This window comes from Limanda limanda, chromosome 11 (genome assembly GCF_963576545.1).
Source record: "Limanda limanda chromosome 11, fLimLim1.1, whole genome shotgun sequence".
In the NCBI taxonomy this organism is placed as follows: domain Eukaryota; kingdom Metazoa; phylum Chordata; class Actinopteri; order Pleuronectiformes; family Pleuronectidae; genus Limanda; species Limanda limanda.
Genome location: NC_083646.1, coordinates 979445 through 989073, shown reverse-complemented (window position 1 = coordinate 989073; position 9629 = coordinate 979445). Strand labels below are relative to the sequence as shown.

Genomic DNA, 9629 nt, shown 5'->3' with positions numbered 1-9629 from the left:
ATTTGATTTTATTAGACGATGGAACTATTTCTAGACAAACGACAACGTATCCATCCGCTCTGACGTCCTGAACCTGTTTGTTCTCTGATGGGAAAAAAAGTCATAAACATTTTGAGCCTCAGAACCGAATCTGCTGGTTGATGTCGGAGCGTTTCACGTGTTTCCAGCTTCTTTTGTCTGTTATCGTGTTTATACTCAAACTCAGCTCTGGAAAAACAAGAAGTCAAAGAAATAAATAATGGAATGATTACATCTTCAATTTTCCTTATTTTGATAAAAACCCAATCTCTAATTTGAATGTTTTTGCAACTTTTCACTGAGATTTTGAGAATCAAGTCCTAATTTTACGAAGTATTAAGTCATGTTTTGAATGATTTTGGATCCAGAAAGAACTCTGACGAACACGACTTCTCCTTGAGGAGAATTTACCTCCTAAAATTAAGTTTCTATTCTTTCTTGAAATATTATGACTTTGTGCATTAATTGACAACTTTATTCTTGAAATTTCGCCCAAATAAAAACTTGACAAGTCGTTAGAAAAGATTCAGATGCAGGAAGTTTGAAAAGTTGAAAAGTCGTCAGGTGAGGAAATTATTATAAACTGAATAAACATTAATGAGATTAAAGAATCAACACAAGTGTGTCGATGGTAGAAGTAGAAAAGTTTTTTAAAAAATAAAATACTTTTAAGACATTTTTAATCCGTTATTTTTCCAGTTTTTACATTTTTTAAACAAATGTACGATAAATGTTTAAAAAAACTTAAAATGTGTCCGTGGACGTCAGCGGTGCCGCAAAGTGAAAACACCAAAAAATCTGAAATCAAACTTTATTGACAAAATGTTTTTAACGTATACTTCGGACACTTGGTAATGTAACTTCGTTAAAGGTCACGTGATGCGTTAAAGGTCACCTGGAGCTTGTTGCGATTCGATCAGGTGATTTGTGTTGAGCCTCAGGCCACAGCGCCCCCTGCAGGTCAGTTCAGGCTGCTGCAGTCACATGTTCGCAGGTGGATCCGGCTCTTTAACAAACGTACGAGCAGGTTGCGATCTGATGAAGGCGAAGCTGTTAATTCAACACTCGTCGCGATGTTTGAGCTTTGAAGTGAATTTTTGTGACGTGAACGAGATGATTTCCGACGAGGCTGCTTGACCTCTGACCTCTGAGCTCCAGGAGCAGTCGGAGCTTCGTCGTGGGAATCGAGTCGATCCGCTGAGTTTTCTGTTTCTGAGCGGCGGGTGAATTCTTGGAAGGTCGATATTCAGGTCCAGTCTTGTTGGCGCCGGTCGCCAACCGGATTTCTTTATTGGGGAAACAGGAAGTGATGTGATGGCGTTTCTGTGCAGCCATGTTGGCTGACGATCGGTTCAGTGTGTCGTCACGGTAACGAATCACCTGAAGAACCTCGGCCGACTTTCATTTTACAGAAACATTTTCCGTTTACAGCAGAAAAACATTCATCACAACTGTTTAGTTTTTTTTCTCCCAGACATTTTTAGTTTTTTTTTAACAAAAAGAAAAACCGCTGCATCTGAATCCAGTCGACTTGTTTTAACAGTTTTATTAAAACAGGGTTTAAAAAAACGAGACCAATTCAAATCTGATGAAAATACTTTTACTGAAACGTGTCAACAGTTATTTTATTTCCTGTCGGAGCCGGAGCTCTGTGTTCATTTGGTTTTCTGTTTGAATTAAAATCCAGATGAAGTAAAAATGTCTTGAATGTTATTGTTAATTTAACTGATTCAACAAAAAGCTGAATTGGAAACAACTGATTAGAATTTAATTTTAAAAATGCTCATGAAACACTTCTGCAGTAAAACAAAAAAAAAACGACTTCACGTTCAGAAGTTTAATCTCAGGAGTGAAGAGTGGAATCTCAAAACGATCTGGAGACTGAGCAGCAGGAAAATCTGAATCTGTTTGAAAACATCAAGATTAATGAACTAATGTTTTTGAAAGATGCATTTTTTTTTTGCGTTCTCACATTTTATTAGAACAAGTTTCATGAAATGTGAGAAATAACCTACAGACAAATCATCCCAAAATTCACAATATGTGTTTGTATCATCCTCTTGTGTGTGTGTGTGAGTCTTTGTGTCTTTCTATAGTCAGGAGGCCAGTTTGGTTCCTTCCATCCTTGTGAGGACGTTTTGACTTTGTGTCTCCACAAAGTCAAAGGGATGTTTGAGGGTTTGAGATTCAGGTTCAGGTTCAGGTCCAGGTCCAGGTTCAGGTCCAGGTCAGAGAATTCATGATGTCGATGAGTGTCCTCACAACTGTAGAGAGACAAGTGTGTGTCTGTGTGTGTGGCAACATTATGCCTTTGTAATGCAAGAAAACCTGTTGTGAGTTCCAGACTCTGCCAGTAGGGGGAGCTGTTGACCAGCGAGGTGTGTGTGTCTGCAGATTAGGGATCAGTTAAAGGCCATATTTCATATTTTTTCATATTTTGTATTGATGTATAATATTAATGTTCTTACATTATTAATGTCATTGTTTGTTTCTCTCTCCCCCCCCCCCCCCTCTCCTCTCTCTCTCTCTCCCCCCTCTCTCTCTGTATGTGATTAATATGTTGACGTGTGATGATGAAGTCATAACCAGGGAACGTTGCGTGTTGTAAACCTGTGTGAAAGCTGAGCAGAGATTTAATAAGAAAATAAAACAAGTGAAACCTGCAGCGTCTCTTGAGTTAATCTACGAGTCGGAGAAAATAACATCTCACAGTTTACTGATCGTTTCATAAATGTTTGAACTTCATTTGATCATAACTCCAGGATTTCACCTTTAATATCACATTTAAAGTTATATATGAAGTAACAAGTCTGCTGGGAGTAAACTTACATGTTATCATCATTACATCATCACCATTACTATTATTTTCATTCTTAGTATTATAATACTAATGATTATTATTAATGTAATAATCATCATTGTTATAATGATAATACCCATTCTGATATAATTGTTATTATTTTGGTTACCGTAGTAGTAATAATAATTATTATAATAATAGTTATTATTCCATCAGTAAACAGTTTGTCAGTTTTCTTCAGCTGCGTCAAAAGTGCCGAAGACCAGCAGAAAACAAGCTAAACAGATTTCAAAATAAGAGAAAGACATTTTCTTTCATAGGAAACTCAACATCTTCAGGTTGGTCAAACTAAATACATAAATCATCACACGCTGTTTTTTACAGTTTATATAAAGTGAAACGATGATTAAAGAAAATATGACATTGGCTTGATTTTATGTTTGTTGGTTATTTAACAAACAAACAAAAGAACATGAGCTCCATTAGTAAATACTGATTAAATATGAACTAAAACAATAAACTGATTCATCTGCGATCAATCGAAGTATGTGAATAAAGTTTAAAAGTCAAAAAACAGGAAATGAAAATCGTGTTAATATTTACATACGAACCAAAATAAAGCAGAGTTCAGGAAGTTAAATTCTCCCTGGGCCTTTATTGTGAAGGCTGCGGGCGGAAGCAGTGTGTGTCGGTGTTGTGTGGTGTTATGTGATTGACAGGCTGCGGCTGGAACAACATGGACGACACATGAGCTTCTTCTCCGCGGGCAGCAGCAGTGACGACCAGGTACCGACCCACCGACTCACCGGGACCGGAACCACCGGGACCGGGACCACCGGGACCGGAACCACCGGCCCGGCGCGACGCGGCCTCCCGGGCTAGCTAGCTCTCACCGGGCACGGCTAGCCAGGACGCACCGGCTAACGGAGGTTCCATTATCGGACACGCCTCTGTCGGTTCGTGCCCGCCGCGCGTGCGAGTTGGAGACACGGACACGCGCGTGCGCACGGATTTAAAACCGCTTCGCGTGTCGCTTCGTTATATTAAAGATGACGTCACATTAAAAAAATAATACAAAATTAATTAAATAATAATTCAAATCTAAAGATTCATCAGCAGCCTCCGCAGAGCGTCCGATGATGGAACTCCTCATCCTCCTCGTGACGGGAGCGCGCAGCAGCGACCACCGGGTGTCACGCGCCTCAGGAGACGTGGTGACACGCGCACGGCTCGTGCACGACAGGGTTCTGGTGCGTGGTCGCGATGTGCGGGTCCGATAATGGAACCCGCTGGTGGTGGACGTTTAAATGTCCCTGCAGCTGCTGCTCTGAGCCCTGGTGGTCAGAGGAGGAACTGTGTCTGTCTGACTGTGTCTCTCGGTCTCTGTCTGTCTCTCTCTCTATCTGTCTGTCTGTCTGTGTCTCTATCTATCTCTCTCTCTCTCTCCCTCCCTCTATCTCTCCACCCTGTCTCTCTCTCTCTTACTCTCTCTCTCTCTCTGTCTGACTGTCTCTCTCTCTCTGTCTGTCTGACTGTCTGTGTCTCTCTCTATCTCTATATGTCTGACTGTCTCTGTCTCTCTCTCTCTCTACCTGTCTGTCTGTCTCTCTCTCTCTCTCTCTCTCTCTCTACCTGTCTGTCTGTCTCTCTCTCTCTCTCTCTCTATCTGTCTGTCTCTCTCTCTCTCTCTCTCTCTACCTGTCTGTCTGTCTCTCTCTCTCTCTCTATCTGTCTGTCTGTCTGTCTGTCTCTCTCTCTCTCTCTCTCTCTCTCTCTCTCTCTCTCTCTCTACCTGTCTGTCTGTCTCTCTCTCTCTATCTGTCTGTCTCTCTCTCTCTCTCTCTCTCTCTCTGTATCTCTATATGTCTGACTGTCTCTGTCTCTCTCGCTCTCTGTCTCTCTGTCTGTCTGTGTCTCTGTCTCTCTCTCTCTCTCTCTACCTGTCTGTCTCTCTCTCTCTCTCTCTCTCTATCGGTCTGTCTGTCTCTCTCTGTCTCTCTGTCTGTCTGTGTCTCTGTCTGTCTCTCTCTCTCTCTCTGTCTCTCTCTCTCTCTGTCTCTCTGTCTCTCTCGCTCTCTCTGTCTCTCTCTCTCTCTGTCTCTCTGTCTGTCTGTGTCTCTATCTGTCTCTCTCTCTCTACCTGTCTGTCTCTCTCTCTCTCTCTCTATCGGTCTGTCTGTGTCTCTATCTGTCTCTCTCTCTCTCTATCGGTCTGTCTGTGTCTCTGTCTCTCTCTCTCTCTCTCTACCTGTCTGTCTCTTCAGAGCGGTAACAACATCAGAGTATTTCATTTTAAACATCTTTCCAACTTTATCCCTCATAGCTCTGTTGCTAGGCGACGGCTTTAAGGGGCGGGACGTTTCTAACTGACTCAGCGGCGTGAGCGTGAAGGTTGAGTTACCTGAAGTAACTTTAACACAACATGTAACTAGAACTAAAAGGTGAGGTGGACCTGAGCTGCTCAGGAGGAGCATGAAGAAGAACTCGCTCAGACGTGCTCAGCTCCTCACAACACGTCCATCAGAGGACAACACGTCCATCAGAGGACAACACGTCCATCAGAGGACAACACGTCCATCAGAGGAACACACAGCTTTGTCTTCACTGGACGGAATGTGTGTGTCTGAAAACCTCCTGTTGTTGAACCTGTTGATAAAAGTCACGAAGCTGTGGAATCAGGAAACGATTCTTCAGTGAAAAAGAGAAGTTTGATCTGAAGACTCACAACAGAAGTTTGTGCGTTTCCCCAAAAACTAACAGTAGATACATCGTTCATTTTTGAAACCGTAGAGACGCTGAGGACAGTCAAAAATCTATTTGTCTTCTGTCTGCACCTCACGATCCCGTCTCTGGGTGTCGGGGGTGTGCGTGTCCCAGCATGCACTGGGACTGAAGACAACCCATCCTGCAGGTCTGAGATCTGTGGGAACAAACTGAAAGTATGAGATCAACAGATCCTGAGCCTCCGAGCCGCTGGTCCACATTCCTCCTGAGGACCACGTCATGTCCTCGGTGGACCAGCGGGCGGGACACACACAGGGGGGGGGGGGGGGGGGCTCCCTGCTCGTGACCCTCAGAGGACGACAACACAACCGTCACACAACATTTCTGCCTCATGAGTAGTTTTGTGAAGGGCGTGAACACAAAGTTTCAAAACTGAAGTCTTGAGTTTTTAAGTTTTTACTGTGTGTGTGTGTGTGTGTGTGTGTGTGTGTGTGTGTGTGTGTGTGTGTGTGTGTGTGTGTGTGTGTGTGTGTGTGTGTGTGTGTGTGTGTGTGTGTGTGTGTGTGTGTGTGTGTGTGTGTCTGCAGTTTAATGCTGTGAAATCTTTGGTCGATTCATTATTATTTCATTTTATTTTACTTAAAAAATCTTATTTGCTTAAAAACTGAAAAATAATTAGAATTTTAAGCTCAAACTGTAAAAACTTCACCTGCTGATTCTGTGAAGTGTTTTTCAGAATAAAAGACTAAGAGGATTAAATGATTAAATCGTTGAGATGTGAACCAAACTTCTGCTGTGAATTGTGATGACACTTAATGTGAAAAGCTGATGATTTGTGCACCTTTCAGAATGAAGGTTCCTGATTGGCTGCTGTTATACAAGGTGACCTCTGACCTCTGTGTCTCTGTGTATTCCTCCTGTGAACCGTGTCGTCTTCTCGATGCTTCACTCAGCGACCTCTGAAACTAAATTTAGCCTCCGGATATTGAAACCTCCGGTGTCTCCTCCGCTCGGTGAGTCTGTGGCGATCCGACTCGGCTGCAGACGCCAGCTGAGCGATCGTCACAGTTCACGCCGGCGACCGGTCGTGTGGCGTGAACTGTGATGTGGCGACCGGTCGTGTGGCGTCGGTTCGGTTTCCCGGAGCCGAGGCCGAGCGGCAGCAGCTTGACCCGCCGCTGCTGTGTGTTCTGACCAGGCTTTAAATAGAACCACCTGGTGTTAGCGTGTAGCACGAGAGGCCCCGGGGCCCGGGGCTCCGCCTCCACAGGCCGGATCTGAACACACTCTTATTCTGTAGAAACAATGTGAGGCGGGAGAACGGTGAGACTGGCTCCTGATTGGTCGAGAACATGAAACACACGAGCAGGAAGTGGATCCATCACTTCAGACTGAACAGACGCTGAGGTCATTTCTGATCTTTGTCAATTAACAGATTTGAAACTAAAAGTGTTTCGTCTGAGAAGAGTCGAAAGATATTTGGTTGTTTATGGAACTGTTGAGGTCAGAGGTCGAGAGTGCTGCCATCTTGTGGCGTGTTGTCTGTGCAGTGGCGTTGTGGAGTCGAGCCGTGGTGTCATGGCGTCCATCTTCATCTCCACCTGGACAGATGACCTCATGACCTCTCAGGACACAGGGTGTGAACGGTGTCTCTGTGGAGGACGTCTCCGGTCCGTGATGTCACTGGACATGACGAGAGGGGATCACCCCCCCCCGAGGACACAAAGAGCTACTGTTATCCCTAACGCCGCCCCCCCCCCCCAGTACCAGTGACCACACAGCTGTGCCACACACGTCCACACGTGGTGTTCGTGGTGGAGACGTCTCCTCCGCTGCTCGCTCCACAAACTGGAAACGAAAGCTGCATCACTTCCTGTGGCGGCTGAGCGTGAACGGGTCGACCTGACGCCTCCGGCAGCTGCGGCGCCGCTCGCACTCTGCGCACGCCGCCCCGAGCAGCGACCAGCGTAAGACAAGCTCTGGGTAACCATGACGACCACGTGGCTCTGGAGACCAGACGCCTCGTGGTCGCAGGCGTTCTACCGTCGGTTTGATGTGTTTGATGAAAATGTTTCAACAAACACTGGATCATCGTGTGCAGCTGGACGCCATGTGACCATGTGACCATGTGACCATGTGAGGATCTGATTGGCTGAAACATCCATCATGAAGTCAGTCAGCAGAACTCGTTCCTCGTGTGTGTTGAAGAAACGCTCGGGTTCTGATCTGACGGCAGCGACAGCGGCGTCCACTCTGACCCGGGGGGAGGAGTCGTCCTGGTTGCTCCTGCTGCCGTCGCCGTGCTGGCAGCGAGCTGTAGCTCCTCCCTCGCCGGTCCCTGATTGGTCTGAAAGTGAATCACTGTGATTTTGGGAAGTCGGATCGTCGCCTGCTTCCTGACAAGGTTGTAAATTTGTCCGTTTGCAGCTTCCAGCTCAGATATGATTCTCAGTTTTCATGTGTGTGTGTGTGTGTGTGTGTGTGTGTGTGTGTGTGTGTGTGCACGTGCGTGGGCGTGTGTGTGTGTGTGTGTGTGTGTGTGTGCACGTGCGTGCGTGGGCGTGTGTGGTTTCCATTGTTGCACATTAGTGGAGTACAAGGGGAAGTAACTTTGCTGAAAACTGCTGTTGAATGATGATGTGGTTCCTCCAGCAGCCGACTCCCTCTGTGTCCATCAGGAGGTGAAGGTCAGATCTTCTGTGGATGAAAGCGTTTGAGGACAGAAACCACCAGAAGGTCAAAGGTCAGAGACTCTTCTGCTTCGTCCCAGTGACGCTGGTTCTTCTACGTTCTCTGATAAAAAGCTGTGGATGAGAACAGCTGGAGCTTCTGTGAGTAACACTCGTGTTCCTGTTCCCCGATGACATCACAGGAACAGAAACGTTCACTCATCATCATCACTGGTTCGATGTGGAGGAGGAGTTCTCCTCTTACTTTGCATCTAGCGCCACCATCAGGTCACATTCGGTTTATCTGCACAAACACACTCGGATGTGTGTTGGTTGTAGATGTGTGTGTGTTGGTTGTAGATGTGTGTGTGTGGTTAAATAGATAATGACAGGCGTGTTGGATCCAGGAAGTCATCGATGAACAGGAAACAGGAAGCCAGCCTTCTTCCTGTTTGTTGGCAGACCTTTGACCCACTGGTCATCGTTCTTCTTCCTCGCCGTCCGTTTCAACGTGAAACTCTCACTTTCACCCCCCCCCCCTGTGGTCTGCAGAGAGGGAAGGAAACGAGTGAGTTTCATTTCTCAGGAACATCTGCTGACAGGAAACACTCGGCTGCTGCTCGCTGCTCGGTCCAGTGGAACCTTCAGGAACCAGATGTTCACGTTCCTCTGGTTCTTTACTCACTCTAGTTTGTTTGAGCTTATTTACTCTAAAGGTGAGACTGAAATTGAAAGCTTTTATTGTGAAGCAGGAGCAGGAAGTGTTCAGTCAGTCCTCCTTCCTGTTGTTTAAGTTCTGGGTTTGATTCAAACTAAAGTATCGTCAACAAAAGAGTATCGAATGCAGTAATCTGATTACTGGCTTCAAACGTGAAGGTTGAACCACAGACTGTAAATAAAGACAGGTAGATCTCTATCACCCCCTGGTGTCTGGCTACGGTATCGATCATAGACTCCTCCTCCTCCTCCATGTTAGCAGATGGGACATGGACCAAACAAAAATATCAAAGTAGACATTAAATGAATTGTTAATGATTTCAGGTGGTTCTCATCTCACTGATGTTTGTTCAAGTTTCTGATCAGTTTTGTTATTTGATGATATTAAACCAGGCAGATCCGTCCTGATTGACAGCTGAGACTGGCTCCTGATTGGTCGAGGCGAGTGTCACTGGGAGCTGCAGGGATTTACCCATAATGCAGCAGTGTAGAGATTAGTGTATGAAAGTGATCTGAGGCTTTAAACCGGAGTCGCTGTGGAATCCTGATGATTTCATGTCTTTGTTTGTTATTTGTTTATCTGTTAATTAAGGAAAATTCAACATTTGTGAGAATTGAGATTTTTTTTTTAGGTTTAAATTTTTCGCATCAGATTTTCTGATCGTGATTGTTCTTCAGTCAGAGGACGGAGAGAGAGAGAG

At 45.2% G+C, this 9629-nt stretch overlaps 1 protein-coding gene across 1 annotated transcript in view; it reads left to right on the top strand.

Moving 5' to 3' along the window:
• The first annotated feature begins 3543 nt into the window (after nt 1–3543).
• The window catches only part of LOC133014749 (DENN domain-containing protein 4B-like), a 40563-nt gene continuing 34477 nt past the window's right edge, over nt 3544–9629 (top strand). Inside the window, exon 1 of the mRNA XM_061082010.1 lies at nt 3544–3604. The gene's annotated coding sequence lies outside the window, so the exon portion shown is untranslated. The remainder of the gene's footprint in view (nt 3605–9629) is intronic.